Source organism: Amphibalanus amphitrite, unplaced genomic scaffold (assembly GCF_019059575.1).
Source record: "Amphibalanus amphitrite isolate SeventyFive unplaced genomic scaffold, NRLGWU_Aamphi_draft 000590F_arrow, whole genome shotgun sequence".
NCBI classification, from domain to species: domain Eukaryota; kingdom Metazoa; phylum Arthropoda; class Thecostraca; order Balanomorpha; family Balanidae; genus Amphibalanus; species Amphibalanus amphitrite.
In genome coordinates this window covers 46,863-60,511 of record NW_024882084.1, presented here as the reverse complement: position 1 = coordinate 60,511, position 13,649 = coordinate 46,863, and the positions used below count along the sequence as shown (strand labels likewise).

Sequence of the window (13,649 nt, the reverse complement as noted above, 5' to 3'; positions counted from 1 at the left end):
TCATTGTTCTGACCCGGAATGTCAACCAATGACCTTGGACCTTAAAAGTTAGGTATCATCGGCTTTCTCTTGTCACGGGCAACACGTTCGTTTATACCGCAAAGCTCTAGCTCGATCAGGGGCCAAACGGCAAGGCGGGATCCAACGGGCCCCCTCCCCCCCCCCCCTACCTTCGCTGCTGGCAAGACACCAATACCGGCGAGGGTTGAGTGGCATTCGAAAGAACGTCAAAAAGCAAGACGAAACATTTCGGTCATCTTTAGGTCAGGTCAAAGGTCCGGTCACCAGAGGCCATCAAAGGTAAAATGTTGCCTACTTCAACATTCTTCGAAAATCCGGTGCATACCTAACTTGGGAACCAGTAGAGCTACAGCGCTGCGAGAAATCGCATTCGATAACCCTTTTAACGCTCGATCCGTAATGTGTCCTCATAGTTGACCCCACGTCAAGGTTTAGTCTCTGGAGGGCAAAAAGTAAAGAAGCCGTTTTTACGAACTGTTTTGCTTCAATAGCTTCAATAACACAAAGGCCCAGGTAGCCACCTGGTAACAACAGGAGCGTCGTGGGTAGCCACCCGCCCACTTTTATGACCTTTGACCACCAGCACCGCCGGCCTCAGGACCAAGCCCACCACCAGCGGGCGTGAGTTCACCAGCGGAATCTGCTTATTGATTTTACCAATTGTCCGGTTATCTTGTCCTGTTTCCGTGTCCCGCTTCAGTTTTGTGCTTTATGAAGTCCGCCTTTCCTTTATTCTAAATAATTTCGAGTACATGAATCTAAAAACACCATTCATAAATCAGCTTGAATAATATTTTGTCCATTTACTACACTGGCAGGCTGACGGAGGCGGGTGTGCGGCTCTGGCGCAGCCGAGCCGTCGACCGCCGGAGCCAATCCGGCAGTCCGGCATTTCAGCTGCCGCACACTCGCCCGTCACAGGATCAGAGGCCTCCCGAGACAGGTTAGTTTGGTGAGCGATTTTTGTGTGATGCATACCTATTTATGTCCCAACGTTTGTGAATATACTTGATACGAGGCGATTTGTAGTTAGCAGCATTCACAAATGACACCAGTCTCATAATTATTGCATTACCAGTCCCCGGTATGACTCGTTTTCCTTCCTCTGGTGGCGTCACCAGTTCCCCGCGCGGCCAGCTGTCGCCATGACGGTGACCAGAGCCCGGGGACAGACGCTCAGTCGGGTGTCCGTCTCTCTGGAGGAGCCAGTGTTCAGCCACGGGTGGACAGGTGTACGGGGGCCAACAAATGGAAAACTGACATGTGCACATGTTATCGGAGCTGGCTTGGGTGATCTTCCCAGCTCGAGCATACATTATGATTTATCAGAATGTAAACCAATCTATTCAATGACATATTATGGAAAAATATATGATACAACGCCAGTCGTTGTATAACAGTGCCCTGACCCACCGGTATATTTTCAGCCATCACGATCAGCTGGTGTAGGCCATCCACGACAGATGAGTGCTATACAAGCCTGCCTCCGCCGTGCTTGGAGAGCTGACTCACCCAACGGCCGTTTGTGCCGCCACCAATCGGCTGCGAGTAGCACACACCGAGTGCTACTCGGGGCCGGATGGCTGCCCTGTCTTCCCTCAGGACATGGTGGGCTCTGCACTACCTGAGGGGTCTCGGGCGATAATAGAGACGCAGTCCGATGTGGCAGCCTCCACGTGGCGGATTGCGGGTCATGCTAATAGCCACACAGAGCCACACGTAAGTATTACAATGTAGTATTCACCAGATTTGAGTGTGTTGCAGGAGCCTGACATGTGACGTCCCCTGTACCGCTGTTTCCGCTTCTAATGACGACGTGGTGAAGTGTGCTCTGGAGCCCGGCTCTGCTGCTGACCAGAGGACTCACGAGCGTCACACCGGGCTCTCCGACAGTATCGTCCGAGTCCCGGTGGCGTCTGGACGCCACCGTCCGTTTACATATTGCTAAATTGATGTAATTGTTTAACACAGTAAAACGCCTATCGGGGCGACACACGAGCGAGCAAGAGTGTGAGAATTGTACTTGCGGTTTGCGAAGCGTTCTTCCAATTTCATTGTGCACGGCATCCTACTAACCGGTTTCTAGCAAAGTGCCAAATTTGAGCGTAATCGGGTTGGCTCGATAACGCGGCGCTGGTCAAATATTGCAAGACGCTAACGGCTCTCCAACGGGAAACTTCCACTGCAATGAGTGGACCGATATCCCTCGCGGGCCCGGGGGGGGGGCGTTTTTCGCCCCCCTGGCGAATATTTGCGATAGCTCCCGAACGCTTAGGGATAGGAAGGCGAAACTTTCAGTACCTTTTCTCCCATCAATTTGACATCTTCTGAAGTAAAAAATTTGGACCTAGCCCCCTTGATGACGTCACAAGGTCCATTTTTCTAGACCTCTGCACGGCAAACTTCGGCGTCACAGACGCAAACTTCAAATAGCTGCTAAAAATAGAGTTTTAGAGATAAAGACAAATTACGAGCACGGATGTGTAGCGTTTGACCTAGAGAAAAATAGAAAAATAGTTTTGGTGACCTGAGGTCAGAGGTCAGGTCAACGACCCCGAAATGTGGTTTTAGTTTTTCGCAAATAACTTCGACAAAAATGGTCCTAGAGCTACGGCAGTGGTACCATCGCATTCGCCTTGTCAAGCCGCGTCGAATGATATATATTTTGTTCGGAAAAGGTCAAATTTTATGTTGACCTCATGTGACCTCGAATGACCTCTGGTTGACCTTGACACATAAAAGGTCATTTATGATGGATTTGTACCCGCTGATCACGAATCTGGCATCTATTTTTCTCTAAGCCTTCATTTAGAGCTTCCGGATTGCAAAATTGTCTTATTTATTATTACTAACTTGAATCAGTAAAATAGCCTCTAGCAGGGATACTCTCCTGTGACCTTGACCTTTGAGCAGCCTTGTATCGTAAGATGAACCACAAATAGGGAACTGATAAGCCTCAAAACATTTCAAAACATCTTGGAAGTTAGCACGCAAGATATGCGAAAAAGTGCCAAGTTTGAGGTCAATTTTGAGCGTGACCTTGACCTTGACCTTTCACTTTGAGCACATTTTCAGAATCCTCAGATTCTCTTCTTTCGTTTGACAGCCAATTTTGCCGGTTTGATGCAGCCTGTCGTCCTCTAGAAGGCTTACTTTGAGATCACTACACATGTGGCGGTTTTTGCCTTTGACCTTGACCTCTGACCTTGAAAATTGACCTGAGGTCAAAAATTTTAGGTGCATTAGAATCGTCTCGTAAGGACCTTTCGTTTGGTATCGCTTTTGTTTCCGTAGCTCCCTTATTTACGGAGTTAGACAGGGGGGGCGAAAAACGCCCCCCCGGGCTGCGGTGGTTGGGATTACCCCCCGGGCCCGGCCGGGATATTGATATAGCTAATGCCCAGCGAAGGCCAGCCCGTCTTCACTAATTCAAACAAGGTGTGTCTGTTGGTGAACTCTGTCCTGTGTCACGTGAACTCGACTGGCGTCTGGGGGGGGGGGGGATTGCAGGGACGGTGCATTGGCCGTCAAGGGGCCGACCATACTGCTGAGCGCTGACCTCTGACCCCGCTCATAACCCGAGGAGGGAACAAGTGATGCAGCCGTTGATGATGTGGAGATGTTGAGGTGCTGTCCGCGGAGCAGTCATCGGTAGCATGTTGATGACGACGCCGTCTTTCTCAGGCGTTGGGCTTCAACTCTGTGGGCTGGGCGGGGACGAAGATATTCGTCAAAACAGCTTAAATTCAGCTCGGGCTTAGCCAAGATCTAGCCAAGATTCAGCCCAGCTTTAGACAACCTTTGTGTGCGCAGAACGTAGGGCACTGTGAGCAGAGCTGCTGTGATAAGACACCTGAGGTTCGAGCGGTCAGCGGCCGGCAACCGGCGCCCTGCTGGGGGGGGGGGGGGGGGGGGTGAACATCCACCCCTGTTGCTTTTCGCAAATATTTCCCAAAAATGGCGGCGTTGTAATATTGTTGTAAAAATGCTGTAAAAATTTCAGACAAAGGTTATTCAAGGTGTGAGGTCACCGCCTCAGTTCAAGAGACCGTACCTCGGAAAAACTTTCAATGTCTGCCATAGCTACATCGAGTGACGGATCGCTTTGAAACTTTCAGCCATTGGTAACAGCAACAGTCAGTAGGTACGTACAAAATTATAATCTCGAAATTCTTATATCGGTGATCTAAGGTCAGCTCAATTTTGCGAACTCTCCGTTACACGTAAGTCAATAGGAGAACTAAATTGAAAGGCGCTTCTTTTGGACACAAGTCATTTTAATTTAAACACTCTCAAACACTGAATCATAAGTAACTTTGACACTTAACCCGCGCCCCACTGGGGTCTGCGTATAACACGCCCTACTGGAGGGGGGGCTCTCCATAGCCCCCTCCTAACTCCGAAACTACTGGGCCGATCGTCAAAATTCAAACGGTGTCTAATAGCCCCGGAAAAGCTGTCGAGAGAAACCTAATTTCATTGACATCGAGGTTACCGATGATGTCACAGGTGACGTCAAAGTAAAAATTATTAGCATTTTGGCTTTTCACATTTTGGGCTCTGGCCGCCGTCTTACAAGTCAGATCAGGCTCATTTTTGGTTTACACACTCGTGAATAGATGCTCTAGATGGATACCTTGAGGGTACCAAACTTGTACTTTGATTTTCAGGTCAGGGTCAGGTCATCACAGGTCACGGAAATATTATATCATGCGTCGGTCACGTGACACATGTTTTATGGTCAATTCAGGCCATAGATTTCGAATTTGATGTCGTCTGTGTCATTCGAGGTCATTTTGAGTCGAATTTAGCTTAGGTCAGGTCACTTTCAGGTCAAAAAAGGTCAAATTTTGAAGTTAAAGTTTTTCGACAAAAAGATGTCTATTGGATGCAGTTTGAGCTCAGGAACACGATGGTGCTTTTTATATTGGTGTACGATGTCAAATAGTACATAAAAATTGATTTCAAAAATTAATAATTGTGAATTTTTTTGCAATAATGCGTATAACTTGGCCAATTTTGAAGATATTTAGCTAAAACTTGCTAGGATCAGTCATAAGCATGCGTTCTGTCACATGTTTTCCTTTTTTTGAAAAGTCAAACACTAAAAAAAATATAGAAACCAAAATTTTGAATATTATAAAAAAATCGAAATTTAAAAAAAATGAAAATCCGAGATAGCAGTTGGATAGAGCTGTCAATTCTGAGTCCTTTCATCTATAGAAATTGGATCTAGGTTAAAAACTGAGCTCTTGGGAGTGATTGCTGTGGTTCAATGTTTTGCGTCGAAATCGGCCGAACATGACGTCACTCTGACGTCATTTCCGGCCGACCTATGGTATCTATGAAATTTAAATTTTTACACAAGGTGTCAAATTGATGCAGCCGAAGGTACTGAAAGTTTTGCGTCGATACGTCAAGTGGTTTGGAAGTTATTGCAGAAAAACGGGAGGGGGCTGTGAATAGCCCCCCCCCCAAGTCGGGCGCGGGTTAACATGAAAATGGCACCCGTGACCTCTGTTTATGCCCCTAAGGTCATACCAGGTCAAGAATGGTACCTAACAGCAAAATTCGTGGCAGGTGGCGCCGCCGCCACGATTCTTTGACTGTGGGGTACTATAGTGAAAAGGGTCCATGCATAGTGAAAGGAGCTCATGGTGAAAAGAGCTCTTGCAAAGTGAAAAGGGCCCATAAGTACATTTCTTATGGCGTAATATTAACCCGGGCCCTGATGGGGGGCCATTTGCCCCTCTCCCTGTGGTTTTCTAGAATAGCGAAAAACAAACGGCGGCGCGCAGCGTCACCAAATTTTCTCTTTTCTTCCCGAGCATCAATTTGAAATCCTAACACAAACTTTCAAGTCACAGCACGGTAGGCGATCGGGCCGGTCTAGCCTCTCGAAACCTCAAAGACACTTTTTTCCGAAAATTGGAAAGCAACGCATACTAGTCGACAGAAAATTCATCAAAGATTGCGATTAGTGCATTTGCATGGCTCAGGAGACATTTTTTTTCGTAGACAAAAGCATCGTTAAAGACAGCGTTCCGTAACACTTCATAAGGGGGATAATCACAGCCGATCTTTACGCTCTTTGAATATTTTGCGGAACGATGAAATTGCTAGGTGTTGAGTATCCATTTTGCATGGAAAGTGAAATTTAGATGTTTAGACGATTCCGCCATAGAAAGCAAGTAGACAAAATCAGTTCAAAATGTCTTATAATTAGGTTAACTTTTTATATTTTTTCTCTACCACTGAACATTACGTTCACTGAATTAACCAAGCCCAACAAAAAAAGTTTTACGAGGATGAACTGAAAATAATGCTGTATCGCATGCACTAAGACACTATCTGTTAGGGGAGCCAGTGAAAATTTGCAGCCACTTGCAGCCCTGGCATCCAGACACTTTTTTCTTCTAAGGGTTGGCCGTGGCTTGGTGCACTTGAGCATAAGTGGTAAATGCCCCAAAGGGTGTTTTCGCGATAGCTCAAAACACCCAGGCAATAGAGAGCTGCAACCTGGCATACCTCACCTTTGCTGCACGCTGGATCTTGTGACACCAACCGCACTTTCAAGTCAGGTCAGGTCACTGACCTATGACGTCATACATGAACCTTTGCACGATCCTCAGATGTCGCAACCTTGCAACGCTCTCAGTGCCAGAGTAACTTTCACAGGGAGGTGAGACTTGCAGGACTTATTGTCCTTTAGAGGTCTTAACACTTGTATACCTCAGATTTTTCCTAAATGTCACATAAAGTCAGGTTGGTCACGTGACCTCACCTATAAGTCAATGGGGAAATATGAAAACTGTTATTTTGGCGCCAGGAATGATATTCAATTATCTCAAGTACATGGAATCATTACTTCATGCACTCCTTGCAAGATCTGATGCTGCATTTTTGCATTGTTGACCTTGCATGACGTCATTTATGACGTCACTAGGGTCATACGAGTTTTTCGTCAATAACTCCCGATCAAATTGAGCTAGAGAGTCGACAAGGTCACCAATGGACTCCGGAAGACCTGCCGAATCGAATGATATGCGATATGACCTCCTTCGACCAACTTCGTGATTTGAAGACCTCTGACCTGACCTTGACTCGAGGTCAAGGTCAGGTTGACCTTACGGTGGCCTCACCTGAACAAAAGTATACCATTCGACGCGCCTGAGCAAGGCGAACACGACGATGTCAAAATCGTGGTTCTGCGGCCATTTTTTGCGAAGTTATTTACCAAAAACCAAACCCGCTGCTTGGGTCACGTTATGAAACGGGGCCTTGCCGGGCGAGATTTACGCTGTTTCATTATAAGTATTAATTGGTAGGGCATAATCGTTTGAATAAAAAATTGGTTTGGAAGCAATTTTCTACGGAGGTACACACCATTTCAATGTCCTACCCAGCTAATACCGTCATAAATTTCGACCTACCCTCAAAAGTATTCATGCGTTATTCGAGCAGCAATTAGGCAAATTGCAAGCTCGCCACAGAGCACTAATCCTATAACCCGCGACCGCCTGGGGGGGGGGTCGGATCCGACCCCCCTCCGTTTTTCTTAAATAACTCAAGAACCGCTTACGCTATCAACTTGAAACTTGGCATACCTTCTCCCCCATCAATTTGACGTCTTCTGTGTAATTTTTAAGAAAAAATTTCCAAAAATTTTGAGATATATCGATTTTAGTGATGTAACTACACGGCGTTTTTAGTCAAAAAGTGGTAAATGTTTAAAAAATCGCCAAAAATCAGGATTTGAAGCAAATTGCAAATTAAGGACATGAATAGACGCAGCTCAACGAGTTCTTTAAAATGGCTATCTCGGATTTTCCTTAAAATGCGTTTTTCACCCCTAAAAATTCAAAACACTACATTTTTTGGAAAACAGCTAATAAAATCCAAAATTTTGAGAATTTCCGAAAAACGGAATATATGGTATAGAGCTCTGTTAGAACATTAGATGTCCAAAATTTCAACTTTCTATCTTGATTTTTGACCCCCAAATTGTAAAAAATAGCTCCAACATGCATAGGGCATGGTAACGTCATAAGCATTTTCGTGAATTAGAGGCACTTCTGAACATCGCATATGAAAACAAATGGCACCACTAGATTCCTGGGACAAAGCTCGTCTAGAAAAGTGCATTTTTATGTCAAAAATACAAAGTTGAAAATTGACCTTTTTTCTCAGCCCTCGTATGGTATAAACAATTTTTTATGCTTTCAATGCACATTTATCACCAGCACAGTGACTTGGGGTCACATATAACCATTACCATCGGATTCGGCGTGAAAAATAAGCCATAAAACATGTGTCGCACGCCTATGTAGCAGAAAGTGAAAACCGTGACCTTTCGTGACCTGACCTGACCTTGACCCGTACTTAGTATGACCCCTATACGCACATGGTACCTTCACTAGGCCTTTGAGGTTATTTTTGGTGAGTTTCGAGCAGCAGCTATCGATTCCGCTGTCCGTAAGCCTAATCATGCAAAACCCCAGAATTTGACCTTTGACCTGACCTTGACCCGAAAGTTGACCTCAATCTTAAAATCTTAAGAGTGCTTTGGGAAGGTCTCGTAGAGACCTTTCGAACGCCGCCTCGCGGGGCTCGATGCGACCATTGGTTCTCGAGATAACAGGGGGGGGGGGGTCGGATCCGACCCCCCACCCAGGCTGTCGTGGGTACGGAAATAGCCCAGTCGGTGCCGGGATAAGAGATAGTCCTTATTTAAAACATATGCTCATTGGATATTCAAGATTAAGGTTGCTCCTAAATATTGTGGTTCTAGCTTCAAAAACATGGATGTTATGAATGCCGATAGGTTTCGCGAGGCTACACCGGCCGGATCGCCCACTGTGCACAGTAGGGCGGGTCATCCGAGAACTTTTTTTCGAGGACACAAAATGAAGACCGAAATTCCTACGGAGCATGTCACAAGAAGACTGTGTGAATTTTTTTCAATTTTTTTGGTTGAGGTTGCGGGTCGCCGCAGCCAATTAATCAACCGGGTTTTTCGCTACATTTTCACTGCACGCGAGTTTTGAGCACAAATATCATATAATTAATTATTTTCAAATATATACCTCGAACCTTCAGCTATTCCTCAACCTATTCTGTAAGTCTGTTGGCTGTATCTCTCTAACTGTGGCCATGGTGCCATGCTCTCTGTATCGGTTTTCCGCAACTCGATTGCAGCGCCATCTCTTGAGAGGACTGTTAACCTTGCGTCGGTCGAGACAGTATGCATTCTGCTGATGCGATCTTAGGACGCTGATGAAAAAACGTGAGGCACAGGTGCGTATATAGCGTGAAAGCTGTCAATTGCAATTAAATTAGCCATGAAATTTACATATTAGGGGTTCACCTGACTTTAGCACAGCCATTATTCGCCAAGTGCGATAGTGTCCGCTGGACCTATTAGTCATTTAATTCTGCGCTGAGACTTCAGCAGCATTATTTTCAGTTTTGGCTTCGATTATTTTCTTGCATGTAAATTTAACCTTTTGTTAATGCAAACCTAGTGTTAGAACTGAACAGTAGCAGCTCAATTGCAGAATAAGTACTAAGTTAGCCCGGCTTCATCTGACAGCAGACTGAGGATGAGTTGCGAGGTATCCTGCTGATCGGCGATCCGCGTATCATATCACTGCCAGAGTCGCGCGTTCTCATCGGACCATCAGATCCCATTTTGATGACCTATTGGGGCTGGGCCACCGCAACAAGCAGTGGAGCATCGAGCTTTGAGGGAAACTGACCTCATAATAACCGCAGTAGTAGCTGCTAAGCGGTCGCCGGCGCAATTTGTGATCCCAATCATGTGACATTGTTGCAGTTAGTGGAAAGGAGCCTCCATGTCGAAACGGAACTAATGCCGCGTGGTGGTCCTCGGTGACACTTCACATTCTGTTCTCGGATAGGCAAGTGATTACAAAGGAAATGCCCTTCTGCATTTTACGTGCATAAGGATGCGTCGTTTATCATGATAAATAGGATAGCCGTGCTGGATCATCGGCTAGGACGAGCCTGCTGGACGAGCATATTGCTTCAGTAAATGAGCCGGTAGTCAGTGCTTATTCTATTTTACACCAAGAATCAGACAAGGGCCAAATTAGTAAACAAGTTTACAAGACTTGTGGAAAAGCCACTGGACTAAAGCCGCGCCGATCAGTGGACCATTTACTAAGAGTGTCTGTGCATCGAGCAGGAACCGTTCGTGCCGTTTCGGGCAACGCCATGCAGTCCAGATCAGAGAACACTTCTGAACAGCCCGGAAGCAGACGTCACCTCTTGACAAATCCTGAGGTAGCTGTCAGTAAGGAAGCTTGAGCCCTTGAATTTGGTAAAATGGCTTACGTTGGCGGCTTGCAAGTTACGTATTCCGTCGCGATCGCCCATCATACAACATATATTGACCAGCTTCGAACTATTACCGAGTTCAATGTTGTTCACTATGTCCCAATGTGGTCCGAAATTACGGAGTAAACATTGCAGAGACGGATTACTCCAAAGCATCCCGCTATTGCGAGACCTCTCAGCTCATCGGTCTGTGTCATTTGCCCAGTGATCGACAGGAATAAGTACCGGGCTCACTATAGGAAACTTTTTTGGACTGCCACTAGCCGATACAGACAGCCAGCAAACAGTGCATACGCTGCGATGCTTGCTGAACTAAGGAATGGTGATAAAAAGACTCGAGACACTTACGGCAAAAAAGTATAGGAAGTGAATGAGGCAGGAGACAAAGATATGCGATTCTATCAGCATTTTGCAATAAACAAGTCATGCACTACATGCAGCTCATAGATCGGTCCAAAAAACGCGTTACAGAGTCACCAAAAGCAATCTCGCTGGAAGAGGGTGACCTTCGACCCGCTGCTTAGCAAATTAATTTCGATCCGGTGCATACCCATACTCACTACTCAGGCAGTGGAGCGAGCCGTCCGGCTCCTAACTTAGGCAGCATACGCTGTTGTTATTAAGAGAGCACGTCTCAGTTACATCACGTGTGCCATCAGGACGCAATGCAGCGCTCTCATGCCGGCGTTTGAATCAATTATCGAAGTGTGATTGACTGTCCTAGGACGGTAAGGTGGCTGGCTACATTACATTCAAAAATGAACATACGGTTTGGACTGATGTTATCTGTCTGCAAAACTTAATTTAACTGATAAACATATATCAAAGTTAAGCATCTCGCTGTTTTCTTGGCGAAATCACTATAGGTATAGCTTCCGGAGCAACTTAGTATATGGATCGAATGGGTACAACTCACCTAGTGTCAAATAAGGAACACCAGACACCTAGGAACACCAAAGAACACCATATACCCGACGTGGCAGCAGCAATATACCCTGGCAGCGGCTGCGTCAGCTTTTAACGGTCGGAAAGCCGTCAAAACCAATGTTATGCCAAACTCGCTCAATAGATGGCGCTGGTTTCGTTGCGCTCAGATCGCCGATGCTAATCGCTATTCTGAGCACGATTCTGCCACTGGGGTTTCCAAACTTTGTGAAGAGGTGGGGGTAAGCATGTAGAACTAGGAAAGTGGTAAATATAGTATCTTTCTCGATTTTTTCCTACTAAATTTTGCAAACAACGAGAAAAATTAGCAAAAGTGGTCTCGAAAAACCGTGTACGGCGCGCCCAGTTCCTTTTCAAAAATTCGCAAAAAATATGTTTTAACCGTTTTATGGATCAGCCCGTAGGAAAATCGCTCTTCACTTGAAAACTTTTTTCATCGACCCGCCCTAGTGCACAGGTCACCTTAGGTCAGGAGTTATTGAGGTCAAACTGAGGTCATATTCGAGCAAAAATGAGCAAAAAACATGACATCTTGAAACGCTCATAAAATCGACAGATAACAAACAATTTCAACGTTTTTTTATGTGGTCCTGTAGAGAAAAGAAAGCGATACAAAACTGCTATCTCGGATTTTCAAAATTTTGGGATTCCCCCCCCTCCCACCAAAAAAAAATATTTTTTTTTTTTAAGAAAAACTTTAAAAGATCTTTTTTTTTAAATCGAATTTCGAAAAAAAACGCAATAGTTACGTATAATAGTCCCTCCGGTCTGCTATCTACATACCAAAATTTACATCGATACCTCCTTTTTAGCCAAGTTATAGCGAAAAAACTTCAAAATTGATGACGTCAAAAATTTGAACTCAATTTTTAGCAATTCCAGACCACGTAGCGCAAAATAAAGATCTCCATTAGACTCCCCGTGACGAGCTGCATCGAATCGATGCCATTTTATGCAAAAATATCATGTTTGAGATTTGACCATATTTTGACCTGACCTTTACCTGACCTTGACCTGACCTTCACAGAACATAACCGAAACTGGCCCCAAAGGCTGCCTGACCCACAAAATCGTATTTGTCATGTAAAATGGATCATATAACATGCATCACATGATATTTTAGAACAAGTACGAGCCAGCGAGCGCAGCGAGCGAAGCGATGTCTTTTCAATATAACAGAAAAATCTCAGTATGAGCGGCCCGGCCCGGCCCGGCCCGGCCTGTGACGCTTTTGAGAGGCTTATATCTCAGCAACCGCTGGACCGATTGGCCTGCGTTTTTTTGCCGGGTAGCCCCATCCCTTCTACCCCGTAATTGACTACTTTTGATACATCTCAGTGACCGTCGTGGCACGTGCCGCTTGAAAAGTCAAGGATGTTCAAGCAGTTTTGCAAAAGTAATGATTTTAAGAGGCCCATATCTCAGCAGCCGCTTGAGCGATTGTCTTGCGGTAATTTTTATAGGGTAGTTGCATCCCTTCTACCAAAGGTCGAATACTCTTGATCTATGTGAGTGACGCCCTCTGCACGTGCAAAATACGAAAAGAAGAGGTGCCAAATTTGTTCCCATTTCAGTAACTCGGTAATTACTGGGCGATTTCGCTGCAACTTGGCATACAGGTAGGCACCCACCAGGCAATGCATTCCCATGTGCTGCGGTTAGGGTGCTACTGCACGTGCGCACGTGCAGGGGGCGTTTCAAGATCTCGAGAACGGCTGGGCCGATTGCGCTCAAATTTGGTACACGGTTGGGGACCGGTTAGAAGGGTGCCGTGCAAAAGTCAGTTTGGACCCCGTTTGCACGTGCGCACGTGCAGAATGCCGCTTCCAGATCTCAGGAAAGGCTGGGCCGATTGCGTTCAAATTTGGTACACCGCTAGCGACCGGTTAGAAGGGTGCTTTGCGCAAGCCCGTTGGGAGTACCCTCTCGCCCTTCCGCACGTGCAGGGCTCACTATCTCGCTCGCTCGTTCTTCGCCCAAAAGGCGTTTTACTGGTTTATTGTGCCGTGTTATTTACCATTGTCTATTCTCGGCCTCACCGGTACATCGACCCGGAAGCGTACAAACCTTGTCACATTTTGTTTTATGGAGTTCAAACAAAGGCTCAGTTGAGACACTGTGTATGCATAGTCAGGTTTTAGGCACTACCGTTTTGGAACTGTAAACGCCACAAGTCCTGAAAACGCTTCAGTGTCAAAAGCAGAAACTGCAAGGTTATTGCGCGTAAAAGCCAACTACGGAAGTAGGTACGCTTTGTGCCATAGCAGTGTTTTAACCCGCGACCTGTTGGGGAGGGGCCCCCTGTGTTTTTCGCAGATTACTCA

At 45.9% G+C, this 13,649-nt stretch overlaps 1 long non-coding RNA gene across 1 annotated transcript; it reads left to right on the top strand.

Moving 5' to 3' along the window:
* The first annotated feature begins 597 nt into the window (after positions 1-597).
* On the top strand, positions 598-1,227 carry LOC122394414. Its single transcript, XR_006258860.1, has 3 exons — positions 598-642; positions 840-964; positions 1,143-1,227. It is a non-coding gene; the product is annotated as an uncharacterized LOC122394414 (long non-coding RNA).
* The last annotated feature ends 12,422 nt before the right edge of the window (positions 1,228-13,649 follow it).